This window comes from Ovis canadensis, chromosome 12 (genome assembly GCF_042477335.2).
Source record: "Ovis canadensis isolate MfBH-ARS-UI-01 breed Bighorn chromosome 12, ARS-UI_OviCan_v2, whole genome shotgun sequence".
NCBI classification, from domain to species: Eukaryota; Metazoa; Chordata; class Mammalia; order Artiodactyla; family Bovidae; genus Ovis; species Ovis canadensis.
Window position 1 is genome coordinate 53,314,902 of NC_091256.1, and position 12,097 is coordinate 53,326,998.

The window sequence follows — 12,097 nt, forward strand, 5'->3', positions numbered from 1 at the left end:
AGTGATTCTTTGCCAGTACTTACTGAGTGCTTCACACGTATAAAATCTGGTGTTTGGTTCTCTGATTTCTTTGATTCTTTTTGTCTTTTACTGGATTGAAATAAGATTTTATGGTTAAAGAACAGCTTTGCTCAACATCTCCTCCTCCTCTTCTCTTAATGCACTCACATTTCATCTTTCTATGAAGAGTAAAGATGTAAACGCTTGTTGCACTGGGGTAAGTCATGGAGTGAGCCTTTGGTCACCTCCCCATCCCTGCAGCTGGTCTTGGAGGTAAGAGGCGTCAGCTCTGGAGTCAGGTAGCACAGCCTCAGCCTTGGGAAAGGCATTCCCTGTGCCTTGGTTTCCTCATCCGTATAATGGGCTTATTCATAACAGTAACCACCTGGTACAGCTGTTGTGAGGACAACACACACAAGTGCTCAGTGTGCTGCTGGCACACTACAACCGCTCGGTAAATAACAGCTATTGACGCACAATTAGGTCTCGCTTTCCATCACCGCAGAGGACCAGAAACCAAAAAACTGTGACCAGGAAGCTGAGCTGTGATTACTTTCAAGGCTGTGCCAATTACACAAACAGAGACAGACTTAAAGTTATTTGTTCAACAATCAATCATTGAGAGCCTCCTGGACGGCACCATGCTTGGCCCCTCAGCTTCTGTGACAAAAGCACAGACCCTACCACGGGGAAACTCGCAGTCTAGTGGGGAGATTTAGAAACGGGAGAGGCTCTTGATCATGGGCAACCTGCCCAGAAGCAGGGGGCTAGAAGGATGGCTTCCATAGGGTCCTTAGTTGACCCCACTTCCCCTCCTGCCTGTGCAGCCTCTTCTGTTGAGGCTCGGGTCACCAGTGTCATCTGCTTCCCCACTATTGACCCCTGGCCAAAAGCCAGAGAGTGTAAAACTTGGCAAAGCCACAGATTCAACTTGGCAACTACTGGCGACCCTCAGGTTGTACCAGTTCTTCCTCCCTCCCCCAAACTTACTTCTGGGTGCTTTCTAGTCATTCTCTTGCAGATATGTCCCTCAAGGGCAGGGGACCATAGCGGCTTATCTCCATTCGCTCCAAAGAGTAAGGACCTACTAGGTGCCAGGCTGAGGTGTTGAAGACATGAGGAGACACAAAACAAAGTCCCTGCCTCCAAGGAGCTTAATGAATAAGCAAAAGCTCTGAAGACACTCAAACAGAGTAAAACGAGAGAGAAAGGCTGGGAGCTGCTTTAGGGAGAAAGCCTCCCTGAGGAGGTGACATGTCAGCAGAATGATGCAAGGAAGCAGCCGAAAGAAGGGCATTTTGGGCAGAGGGGACAAGTGCAAAGGCCCTGAGGTAGCAACAAGCTTGGTGATTTCCAGGGCAGCAAGAGGCTAGTGTGTTGGGACAATGTGACCAAGGGGAGGGTGGAAGGAGGTGAGGTCCAAGGGCAGGCAGTGGCCAGATCTTGCCAACCATGGGAAAGAGTTTGTATTTTATTTTAGGGAAAGCTCAGGAAATGCTAAGATGAAACAAATGAGGAAAAGAGCATCTGATTTCAGCCCCTGTGAAAGGAACGGGGCGGGAGGTGGGGAGAAGAAGGTACTAGAGGCTTTCAAAATGCGGGCTACTTTTTGGGTGGAGTGCTTTTTCCTGGTCCCTCGGTTTGTTTTGTTTTTTTTTTTTTCAGTTGGGTTGGTGGGAGAGGAAGAGGGAGCCCTCCCTTTTCACCTCACCCCAATGTCCCCCTCCCTCCTCCCAGGCTTGCCTCTGTTTCCAGCTTCCACCACCCCAGATGAGGTTCCTTCAGAGGAGTCAGAAAGACATCTTGGGGGATGGGAGAGTTGGGAAGCATCCGAGGAAAAAATGGAGGGAAGAATAAATGTTTTAATAAAAGTTTGGTGGTGACTGTAGCTGTTGGGGAGTATGTGGAGGGGAGCAGTTGAGCCTTATAGTGGGAAAAGAGGGAGAGGAGAGACAAGCAAGCTCCTCAGTCAGTTCCTCAGAGGCAAAGCCTCTTAGTTCATTTTTATCTCCCTGGCCTTGGGAAGGATGCACTCTTCACTGGGGCTCAGCAAATGCCTGCTGAATAAATGACTGAGTGCAGGACTGTTGTGGGAGAAGAAAGGACAGACGAGGAGAAGGGAGGGAGAAAGGACAGGAAGAAATAAGAAGGAGAGGGAACACTGGATGTCCAGGGAGCAATGACAATTACTGGCATTGATCGATCCCTGCCTTGGCCGAGTCACTTTTCCTGCATTAACTCATTTTAGCCTCTCAACCTGCCCTGGCAATAGTACTATTATTATCCCCATTTTACTGTTGAGGAAACTGAGGCACAGAGGGGTCAAATATCTTACTCAAGGTCGCCCGGCTGGTGAGTGACTGAGGTCTGACCCCAAAGTCCGAGCTGCCTACCACGTATTTACACTGTTCTAGGAGTAGAATGAGCCCAAATCAAAAGTTGGAATACCTGCCTCCCCTTGCAGATGATGCCTTGAAGTCTACGCAGCCACAAAGGTGTTGACCAGCAGGTAGCACTTCCTCCTTCTAGACTCAGCCTGGTGTGGCCACCTCAAACCACCTGGGAGGTGGGCAAGCTGGGCAAAGGGACAAAAGGGACAAAAGGGGGGTTGATCTCCAATGGAGTATGAAGGTTTCCCCTCAAAGAGGCCTTCTTTATTGCCTGGGCAGGGGAAATTAGCCTCCCAAGATACTCTTTATCTTACTGCTTTATTTTCCTCAAGATCCTTTCACTCCCTGAAATAATATTATTCATTTGTTTTAATGTACATTATCTGCAACTCTCTCCCGCCCTTCGCCCCGGGCCCCAGGTTCATTTTTCACGACCTATCTTGTTCACTTAGGGATTTATTTCTTGGACAATGGACTGAATGAAAAACTCCCTGGCAAAGAATAAGTGCAAAGCAGGTATCAAGCAGTGAGAACATCACATCCTTTTGGGTTCAGCAATTCTAACATCCTGACTTGCAGAAAAGAGCTAGTTCTTCAGTGGAAAAGTGGGAAGCACAGTGGCTCGCAAGGTTCAGAACAGGTGGAAAGTAACCTACTCCCGTCCCTCCTCTCTTGTCCCCCGGCCTCTACTCCACTCAGTCTGGGATGGAAAAGGCTTCTCCAGCCGCAAAAGGGAGACTTGCGCTCACATGCTGCTCCGCAGGCCGGGTCTAACCGCGCGCGCCAGCAGAGCTCAGCCGGGGCGGTGGGTGGGAAGAAACCGGGAGGGGAAGGTCTTGGGGTGTGAGGGTGGAGCGGAGCCCGGCCCCGCGATCCGGCCCGGGTTTTGCATGCTACCCACTCGCCCGCTCGGCCGCGGAGAATTCCATAATCACAGCGGGCGAGAGCGGAGACTGGGAGCGAAAAATCCGGGATCCGGCAACTTTGGGCAGCGCATGCGCGCCCGCGGCGCTCCATCCCAAACACACACACATTTTTCCCCCGGACTTGGAAAGTCACCCAAAGCCGCCCCAAGTGCAGGTAAGAGACTCGGCGCTCCCTCCGCCGCGCCCCCCTTGACCCCCTCAGCTCCGCGGCCTTCCCGGGGTGCTTCTCCGCCTCGCCCCCTGTCAGGGTGCAGTCCCCCACCCCCGGGGCTGCCGCTTGCAGCCGGGAGCGGGCGAGCGAGCGAGCGATCGAGAGAGCCAGCCAGCCAGCCAGCCAGCCAGCCTGCGCGCGGCGGCTGCCACCCAACTCCGGCCGTGCGGGAGGCAGGGGACACGGAGGGCTGGCACCCGGGCGCAGGGCGGCGCGTCGCCCGCCGCGGCCAGGGAATGCCCAGCGCGCGATTCCGGGGAAGGAGAGGGCTGCTGCTCATGGGGTCACTTACTCCAACCGAGGGGGCGGCGGGGTAGCGGAGAAGAGGGGGAGGCGCCAGGCGCGAGTGCAGGACTTTGCAAATAGGGTGGGGGCGCCCCCCGCGGTGCGGGCTCGGGGGGGGGGGGCAGGTGCTCGCGAATACCCGGTAATCACTCCTTCCCCCTACGCTCCCCCCAGCCCCCCGAGTTGCAGGGGTTCGTGCGCTCTCCGGGGCAGAGAGGAAGGCAGGGGTGAGGGGCGCCTGGGGTGACTTTGCAAGACTTTGTTCAAGGGAAGGGGTGGGTGGGGAGCCCCTCCAACCGACTCTTGTGCCCCAATCCTGGGGTGTAAATGCTACCGGCAGAGGTAGGCAGTGTTCACTGTGGGGTGCCAAGGGGTGCCTCCTGGTTGGAAAACGAAGCCGAGAGGTTGCTTGGCTGGGGGGAACGGCGCCCCCGTTTTCATTTGTGCCTGGGAAGTTTGTCTCAAGTGCGCTGCTCCGGGCGAGGCAAGTGGCGCTCCTCACTCACCCCACCCCCACCCCAGCCTCCCCGGGTGCAGGTCTGGCATGGCTGGGCACAGGGAGCCGGGGCCCCGGCTTAGGGCCGTGTGACTGTCGGCCGGAGCCCGCCTGGGTCCCGGGAAAAGTTCGGGGGAGTTGCCGCGGTTGTCCTGTGCGCTGGGAGAGAAGTTGCGTCCGGGGACTTGGGACGCTGGGCTGGCGGGCCGGTGGGCGAGTGGAGCCGTGCACTCGTAGGGAGCTCGGCCGAGGTGGGCGAGGGTCTGGTGGGGTCTGTACCCCCTAAAGTGGGCTGAGAGTGACCTCGGGGCTCAACAGTTGGGGAAGGGGAGCCCTGAATCCAGGGGCGCACGGCTGAAATAGGCACCAGGAGGAAGACCGAGAATGGTAGCTTGTGGGAATACAGGGGGGCACCCAAGGGAAGAGGGCCGGGCCGCCTGGCCACTTGGGGTCGAGTTTCAGGGCAAAGGAGCGCGCGATGGCTGGCGGAGGAGTGTCGGGGAGCGGGGCTCCAGGGGGCGCACCGGAATGGGGGATCCGGCCGGACCAACAGTCCCGGGGCAGGGGGCTGAGTCGTGCGCTCAGGGTGAGCCGGCCGGGCGGAGCGGCGGCCGGTTTATTTTTACTCGGTGGCATTTGCAGAATGTGCAGCTGATGGCCGTCGGCCGCCAGGAAGTTTTGCTTTCTGTTCTTTCTCTCTTTCCGAAGCCAGCGCGGCCGGGAGCGGGCGGGCTGGGGAGCCGGGCCTGGGAGGGGAGGGGGCAGCCGATGGGGTGGCAAGGTACGAGGCAGGGGTGCACTGGGGCGGCGGGCGGGGGCTGGCTGGGCGAGGGCGGCGGGCAGGTTCTGGGCCGCTGCAGAGCTTTGGGGTGAATGTCTGTCCCCAGCGTTGGAAGCTCCTCGGCGAGGGGAACAGGTGTATGCGCCGTCAATCACGGCGGGAGGGACACTTTGGGGGCGTAGATTAAGATAATAATAATAGATTTTTCTCCAGGGGGTGGGCGCAGATTCTTCATCCAAGCAGTCTTCGACCCGGGTCCGGAGTTGGGGGAGGAAAGGAGTGCCGAGGGAGTCAGGGGGCCGCTTCACCCTTCCACACAAGTTCCTCCTGACCAGCCTCAGCTTGGGAAGTGGGCCCTGGGTGCGGCGAGGACCTCCTTCCAGTCACGCTGGGGAGGGTGCCAGCGTATGTACGGTGTGTATGACTTGTCCACCAGCGAAGCAGCAACAACACCCCTCCAACGAGCCTGGAGCTCCCCCAAACCCGGCTGGACCAAGGGGTGACTCTGGGTTATGCGTCGCTGCCCCGGCGGAGTCTGAGGCCACGACCCTTATAGTGTGTGGTTGTCCCGCCAACATCCCGTACGTACACTTAGAGATGGGGACGGCGAGGGGAAAAAGGCCAGGGTAGTCGGAGGGTAAAGTTGGTAAATTTAGGGCGCCCCTAAGCTGGTACAGACGCGCGATGAAAGCGCGCGAGGGGACTGGAAAACGGATCGCAGGGCAAATTGGTGCGCCACCCCCCCGCCCACCCCACGGCGCGAGCGCGCGCACACACACACACACACACCACACGCGCACACACACACGCACACACACGTCGCCGTCCTAAAGGGAGCTGTCCGGGCTGAGCAGGAGCAGCTGCGCCGGGCGTGGTGAGGGGGGTAGTTGGTCCCCGGGGGCTGCGCCCGGGCTGCGCTCCACGTGCCCAGAGGGGGCGCTGGGCCATTCGGCGCCCGAGCGCAAAGCTCCGGGTTTGCGCCCTGGTGGCGGCGAGGCTGTGCGTCCCGGGCCGGCGTCGCGTCCCGCGCCATCTCCGGCGATTCGCACTGCCTCCGCTGACGCCCAGCCGCTTTCCCACTTCCCAAACTTCGGCATTCTGGCTTTCACCTCACTGGAGCTCTGAGACTCTCTCCAGGGCAAGGTGGGAAACTTTTCCCTTCCCAGCAGCGGCCACCGTCTCTCTCCCCGGAATCCGGCGAAGTGGAGAGATTGACACCACCACCCCCATCTTGTTAGCCACCTTAGAGGCGGTTAACGAGAGTTTATGGGGAATATTGTTGAACTTCAGTAATCAGGTTTCCAGCGATCTTATGCCTCCTGTTTAATTTATTAGACTAGTTATTTATTCTGTTGATGATAATCTGTTGCTGGTTTCTATGGAGATGTTAAACTGATCTCTTTCAGAAATCAAACTCCATAGGCACTAAAACGTTTAAAGGGGCAGTGCCTCCCTCCTTTTCCGCCCCCCTGCCTTTTTTGTTTTGTTTTTTAGACTTTGCACCTTGCAGACACTTCGCGTCTTTCTCTGAGTCTCAGTGCATTTTATTTCCTTCTTACGAAGGAGAGGAGCCCGGAGACTCACGCTTTGTGGCAAGTACTGCTTATTATGGCTAGAAGAAAGCCAAGGCTTTGATCCCTAAGTTGCATCATCATTTAAAACAGATCATTTCACCACCACCCTCTTCTCCCCCATAATATAAGAGCAAAATTCTTTCAAGATCAAAGAATCCAATCTTAAAAAAAAAAAAACACACACAACACTATTGTTAAAAAAAAAGGAAGTCAGTCAAATGTGAACCTCTCCTATATATCTGCTCTCCTTGTGTTTAAAGAATTTTTTAATAAGAAAAACAAAACTTGTAGCTCAGCTAATTTTTTAATACTTATTAATAGTTTATCTTGCCCCCCCCACACACACTTTTTTTTAATTTAAAAAGAAGTTCAAAGTTAGATTTCTCTGCCTGTGGGGGTTGAGGTATATTTGCTTCTCATTTAGATCCTGACCATCTGTTTTTGGAAAACTAGCCTCTGGGAAGAGGGGGGAAGGAGTTTTTAGTCAAACTTAATGGAGTACTTAAAAAAAATACCCAAATATTTTAAAGTCTTCATTTTTCTACTTTTTAGGAGAATATCAGTAACCTCCATCTGGTGTGTGAAAGCATATCAACTTTCCCCTCCCTTTCCTCTTCTCCTCTCCTCAGGTATTTTTCTGTGGACTTGTGACTTTGAAGGGAGTGGGTGCAGTGAATTAAGAAAGTAAGGCAGAAAAAAATTATCTTGGTTTGTGATACTCTGAAGAATTGCAAACCACTCTGAACTCAGATATTTATCATGCTGACAGATATGATACAAAGCGATTGCATTTCCTAATGATCCTCTGGGACTAAGTTGTAGGTAAAACCATTTAATGCATTTTTAATATTAAAGTAAGGCCTGGGTTCCATCTTCTTGAAGGTGAGGGGAGTGAATGTCCCTCTCTGGAGCTGATGCTTTCAGAGTATACTGTTTTGCTTTTTCAACTTGAGCCCCCCACCTCCACTCCTTGATATCTCCACTTACTTTGGGGAGAGTTGAGCCGCACACAGGGCATTTGGCTTTATAAATAAATTTATATCTGGCCAGAAGGTCCAATGCTAAATAAGAGCACACTTTTTAAAAAAAGAAGAAAAAACAAACCTCAGACTCCACCCCTGCTATAGGAAATAAAACAGAGGCAATACTTTTTTTTTTTCCTCCTCCTACCATCCTGGTTCTCTTTTATATTATTTTATTTTGGAAGAGGGTGGAGTGGTTGTTGCTTCTTAGCTCAGAGGAGAGAGGAGTCATTCCTGTTATTTCCCTCTTTGCTGTATTTTAAAAATTTGTTTGATTTGGATTGCAAACAGAACAGGCTTACGGGTAGAAAAGAGCACTGTGGCTTTAAACTCACGAGTTTGCATATTCTCCTTGTATCTTTCCCCTTTGCTAATTATTGTGTTGTTTTCAGAGCAAATATGTCATATCCATGGCGACCGGGCAGGTTTATTGTCTTTCTGAAGCAATAGCTCACATAAGTAATTAATGACTTTCTTTTTTTTCCTCTGGCTTAGGTTAAACAGATCATTCAAGGAAAGTCATATCTCTCTTCTCTCTCTCTCTTTCTCTCGCTCTCTTTTTTAGCCCAGTGACATAAGAACATGAGTTAGAACAAGAAGATACTTTAACCAAGAAGTCAACAGCTTATTTTCCTCCATTTCTTTTAAAAGCTAAAGTGTCAGCTTTCAGACATATGAGGCTGTCATTCTTGCAGCCGAGAGCAGTGCAGTCCACGCCTGGGTTGGAAATTCATCTGGAGGTTGTACAGCAGGGGAAGTCTTGGCATGGGGGGAGTAACCTAAAGGAATTTGCTTTTGAGCTGGGGGGAGGCACTTCAAAATGAGTATTTCTCCTGTATTTAGCAGAATTTAATTACATTGTTTACAGGAAAGAATTAATGAGTTGGTAGTAATGTGTAGGCCCCCCTCACCCCCGCCCCCTTTTCCTAGTCTGGTTAATTGGAAAGACAAAGTTTTTGTTTTTGATTCACCTTGAACTTCAGCTTTCTCCAGTCTTTGTCTCCACTGCTTTTTCCTGGAAAAGTACCTTTTGGAATCCCCTCTGGTTAGTATTTCCAGAATAATAGCGGGGGGTTATTTTTCTTTTTTATCCCTTGGACCTACTTACAACTTGAAGCTAGTTTCTGCATCTCAGGGATCGACAGCTATGGTGATTGACTATGACTTGGATTTTAAAACTTTTTTTTCCTTTTTTGAGGGGGCAGCTTTTGAGGATGTAAAATGATAGAAACAGCACATCTCCTTTCCATAGCTAGTAACAGTATCGGGGAGGGTAGAAGCAACGTTTTCTTTAAAAAAAAAAAAAAAGGAAATCCCCATTTATGTTCCACCTTTTTCAAATGGACCTTTTGCTAATAAGAAGCTTTGTGGTGTCACCCCATAACTTTAGAAATATACTAAGTGTCCAGCTGATATTCTCCAGCAGCCCCCGAAATAGACAGACACTAATTAGGCACATTTATATGCTGTTGCCCCTCTTTTTGAAATTTCACATATAGCCAAGGGTTTGTGTGTGTCCTTAAGAAAAGGGAATGAGATAAAGAGAAAAGCATTTATGTTATACTTCTACTTGGACACAATTAAAAAGGATAGTTCCCCCATCTGAAGTAAGTTAAAAAAGGCTGTGAGTCAACTGAATGAATCTTGAGGCTTTTGGCATTCACAATAAAAATAAAAAGCAGAAGAGAGATTTATTTGGGATCTGGTTTCTGAAGAGGAGAAGAGAAGGCCAGGCAAGTCTGATGCTGAGACTCCAGCGGAGTTGTAATTGAGCCCGTAACCTCTTGATGTCTATATCAGAAAAACAGACACGAGCAGAGGAAACGGAGGAGAGGCAAATAAGCCTTGTAGAGGAGGGAGTGCAGGGGGAGATTCACAGAGAGAGAGAGAGAGAGATTTAATTTATAGACATTTTAAAAACCGTAATTTCATTAGGATCTGTTCTTCCCTTTCTCTGAAGGGCAGCCCGGCAGACCGATAAGGCCGGTCCCTCTGCCTGGATGCGTGATGTGTCCGGGTGGGCAGGAACGTGGGCATCCTTGTCAGTTTTGAGGGAGCTTTGTTTCCCCTCTGCCCACTTTCTGCTGGCCTCCTTATTTTGGAATTTAAAAGTCCCACATGGCCAAAAGTTAGCTGTGGCTGGCTTCTGGCTGTCTGGTGATCTCCCCTGTGGGTGCCACGCCGCTTTGTGATCGGGTCTGTCTCCTGCTTGGCCTTTGGCATCAACGATGCATCTTCCTTCTGTCGCCAGGCAGCCCGTGGTTCCAGCCATGGGAGACCACTGGAAAGGGGGGCACCCTTGTCTCTGCTCCCCTCAAGTTCACCAAGTTAAGTTGCTGTGGTTCGGAGGCCATGGTGTTGGGGTGGGGGGGATGCTAAAGCCCGTCATAAATTCTGCAAAAATTAATCAACCGTTTAAAAGCTGCACGTTAAGAAGGGAGTGCAGGCAAGCTAGGCCCTTCTCCTGCTCCCCCTGTTCAAAGTCCAGCACAGTGAGGGGTGGCCTGGACAGTAGGAAGGGAAGGGGGAATTGTGTGTGTGTGTGTTTTTAATCTGAATAATTGAGAACAACTAGAGAGAGGGAAGAAGAGAGAGGGATTTGTTGAATATAAATCCTCAAGTGCCCTTGTTCCATATTGTTGGAATTTTTTTTTCCCTTTTGGTCTGGATTTGTCCTGTGTGTCTTTGGTAGAAAAGACACGTAGAGAAAGAGAGCAGAGGGGGATGGGGGCGGGGGGGGGGGGAGAGAGAGAGAGAGGGAAGGATGGAGAAGAGAGAGAGAGAGGGAGACGTGTGGCTCCTTCGAAACTCATTATCATTCTTAATAAGTCTTAAGGAATAAAGGAGAGCATTGAGTGTAAATGCTGGGTAATCCTAACACTTCTCAAGGTGAGAGGAGTCTTGAGGACACAGAGAAAAGAGAGAGCAGAGGAGGGGGTGGGAGGGGCCCGAGCAGCCCTGGGGGAGTGGCAGGCCCAGAGTCTGGGGGACTCTGCAGGGGCCTGGAGGCTGGGGTGGGGGATACCTGGAGGAACCCAAAGGAGACAGTTGTCCAAGATGACCCTGGGGATCTCCAGGAGACGGTGACTGGCTGGGACAAGGAGCAGGGGTGTTGGGAACATCTTCCCGGGGTCAGCCCTGCTGTGGGCTTAGGGCCTTTTCAGCTTCCTGGGCACTATCTCCCCAGGCAGCGAGGCCCCTGCCACTCCCGGGCCTCAGGTTCCTGGAGAAGGCCAGGGGCTCCTGCTCTGGCTCCCGTGCATTGTCCGCTCTGGGAGGCGGGAGAGAGAGCCACTGCCAGAGCTCAGCTCCGGACACTAGGTGGCTTAGAGCATCTGCGAGGTTTTCCAAGACGAGCCGCCGCCACGGGCTTCCTCTCTTCTCCAGGATGGTGGGCTCCGCTGTGCCTGTCCTCTGCTGGGTCTGCGGGCAGCCCTGGCTGACAGGCGGGAGGGCCAGTGGGCACAGGCCCAGGGGGCATGGCACAGCTCCCAGGGCCGGCAATCCCAGTGAGCAGCTTCCAGGCGAGGCGAGGAGGAGGCCAGGGGCAGCTCCCATGGGAGGAAGGCCGCCGGTCAGGTCACTTACAGGAGGGCCAGTTGGAGCCCAGCCCTGTGTTCTCTGCCACTTGGGCCTGAGGCACTGCCGATGGTGAGGCTGGTGGTGGGCTGTGTCTTGGCTTCTTCCTCTTTTGAGTTCATGTGCACCCGTTTGAGAATATTCTTAATAAAAAATTTCATCAGCACAAATACTGCTTATACTTTGAAGGATTTCACAGGTCTTGTAAAGCCAACTAAGGACCCTCTAGGGTCCCTAGCTCTGGTGGGCTTCTTTCTAATGCACCGGGACTGTAGGGCGGAAGCGGGCAGTGAGGAGGGCAGTTCTCATGGCCACTCCCACCCCTGCTGGCCTCAGTACCTGGAGAGCAGAGCCATGTCAAGCTGTGACACCAGGCCCCCGCAGGTGGATGGGGGCCAATACTCAGGCTCCCATCTGAAGAGCCACACCTGCTTAGGTAGTTTTCCTCCTCCAGGCCAAAGGCTGCCTACCCCTCATCCAACTGGCATTGTCCAGGATTCCTAGGGTGTTTGAGGAAGGGTCTTAGCCAAGGTGACATCAGAACCATGGATTGTTTTCTCTGGAGACAGAGGTGGGCAGAAAGACACAATTCAGGTTTGACTTACTATAGTCAGGTTTTGTGTGTGTGTGTGTGTGTGTGTGTGTTTAAAACTGTTTCTTTTGGAAAGCAACTTCTGGGGAGCATGCAAAAGGGGGTGCGTGGGAGTTAGAGCTGAAGGCTGATGACTGAGCTGGTGTGAAGCCCGGAGGGGAGCAGGACGGGTTAATGGCGGGTGGATTCTGCTTTTCTGTGGTTTAAAAGCAGTAATGACCAAATTGCATGCCCTGCGTGT

At 52.4% G+C, this 12,097-nt stretch overlaps 1 protein-coding gene across 1 annotated transcript in view; it reads left to right on the forward strand.

The window, feature by feature from the left end:
• Positions 1–3,407: 3,407 nt before the first annotated feature.
• Positions 3,408–12,097, forward strand: part of CASZ1 (castor zinc finger 1) — a 153,170-nt gene continuing 144,480 nt past the window's right edge. The window contains exon 1 of the mRNA XM_069544750.1: positions 3,408–3,470. The gene's annotated coding sequence lies outside the window, so the exon portion shown is untranslated. The remainder of the gene's footprint in view (positions 3,471–12,097) is intronic.